Raw genomic sequence first — 2,313 nt, 5'->3', positions numbered from 1 at the left:
TACAGAATATTTGGTTTCGGGGAAGGGAGGGTTTGATTCTCCCAAATGTACAGGCCTAGGGTGGAGCAGACACTTTATTTAGAAATTAGGATTAAGGGTCTTGATATTGGGTTTTCTTCTGTTCTTATTCTGATCTGAAATTAGAAAAAATAATCGCCCGATGGGCGAGAAGTATAGTATCTGTTATGTACTGATTGTTTTTAGTTTACTATGAACAATATTATCATTTAAGTTCTTATTTTTTGAATATGCAACTATCATTTTCTGCTTATAGACATGGGGGAATTTCTCTTGAAGGCTCTTATAGTGGGCATGAACTATCTTGCTTGCTCGATTGCTGGTTGTATTAAACGGGACAACAAAGGGTGCTATGCCTACATTATGATGAATATTTAGTCCTATAGGTCCTAAAGGTTTGCGTACGAAGGGGCGAATCGTTTGCCCATTGCTGTCCCTGAAGTTTCTAAATATGTTTTACCATTAAATGTGAAATCGTTTCGACTAAGACAAATCTCTAAAAGCTGTAGAATTGCATCGTCGGGTCTGTTTGGATCTGGGTTTCTATTAAAAGCTTTACGAACTGCCGTTAAACCAGTAGTGTTATCGATATTGGTATACATAGAAGAAACGTCGATAGAAATTAAAATAGCATTAGAGGGAACTCGAAGATTTTTTATTTTATTGACAAAATCGGTTGTGTCTTTAAGGTAGGCGCGATGTTGGCATGCTAGAGGTAGTAAGAAATGATCAATGTATTCTGACACTGCATATGACTCACTACCACAGTCAGATATAATCGGGCGGCCTTTAGGGATTTTATTCGAGATAAACCACTCCTTGGTTGGATTCTTATGGATTTTAGGCAAAGTGTACGAATGTCTCTCGCGACAATCAGGTTTGGCAGACAGATAGTCATATTGTTTCTGTTTGAGATAACTAGTTTTGACTAAATCGGCAAGAATATTATTAATCATGTTAGCAGTTTCTTTGAAAATTGGTTTCGGTAAAATGGCATAATGTTTAGGATTATTCAGTTGATTCTCTGCTTCTGAAACGTAATCCTCCCTATTCAGAATGACACAACATGAACCTTTGTCACTCTTTTTAATAACAATGCTATCGTCTTTCTTAAGTAAGTTTAACGCTTCACGTTCCACTCGTGTGAGATTAGGCTTTTAGTGTGTTATGGAAAGGTTCACTGTTTGGCTATTCATACTAGCAAATGCTTCCAATATTTCAGGATGGATGGCGGCCTGAGGGGGTGTCCACGTGGATTTAGGAATAAACATTGTTCTAGCACCACGTGGGGGGTGGTTTCGAAAAAAATATGTGCAGCTAAGATTTCGTTGAAATCGTTCAATGGATGGTCGGAGATAATCCAAGTTAGCTATCTTTGGTGTGGGAATAAGTCCACGGTCTAAGATTGAATGCTGAAGGGGTGTGAGAATTTTGCGGCTCAAGTTAACTACAGTTTGGCCTAGCGGTGGCCTCTCAGTCTTTTTATCCCCAGTAATTAGTTTAAAGACTTACTCGATGCTTGAAGCTGGTGTATCCAAAACAAATAAATGCTGTTTGCTGTTTCTGGAGACCAATGAAGATTATCAACTGTTTCGATTTCTTCTTCGTAGGGTGGTAAGATTGTTGCGCTGTTGATACTGGACTCCATCATCATGTTGTTGAGGGTGCTGAGGTTCTGTTGTGCTTTCTTCGAGATTTTATTTGAGATGGGTATACATGTGAAGAGGATCTTGGAGTTTGGGAAGGTTTTGTTGGCTGTGGCGATTAATTTCTTAATTAGGGTGAGATCGTCTTTGGTATCTGATCACGGTTGTTGAGGCCTACATGAAGAATAATGGTAGTAGGTTTGGGATCATGGTCGTATGATTCCAGGATTGACTGTATGTGATGGATTTGGGCACCGGGGTAAGAATGTATTTCGGTGTCTGAACTGGTTTTGGTAATTCGATTCAGGTTAGATGATCCAATTATTAAGGTTGATTTCTTTAGAGCAGGTAGTTTCCATAATGATTTGTCCTTGGTTTGGTGATAATACGGTTTGGTAGCGGATATAATGGTCGTCGACGGTGTGATTGGTACTGGTTTGGTAGTTGTTAGAATTGTAGCATTGGGAACGGACTAGGATCTGGTTCGAGGAGGGGAAGGTCTGGATACATGTCTCGACTTGGATGGAGACTGAGGGGTGGTTTGCTGGTCCAAAAACGCACAGAAGGAAGAAAGGTTGGCGGATCCTGGATCACGTGGTGAAGATTCAGATGGTGTGGAAGGGGAAGACGAGTCTGAAAGTGAAAAGAG

The sequence above is a fragment of the Lottia gigantea genome (genome assembly GCF_000327385.1).
Source record: "Lottia gigantea unplaced genomic scaffold LOTGIsca_100, whole genome shotgun sequence".
Classification (NCBI taxonomy): domain Eukaryota; kingdom Metazoa; phylum Mollusca; class Gastropoda; family Lottiidae; genus Lottia; species Lottia gigantea.
This window is presented reverse-complemented; position numbering follows the sequence as displayed.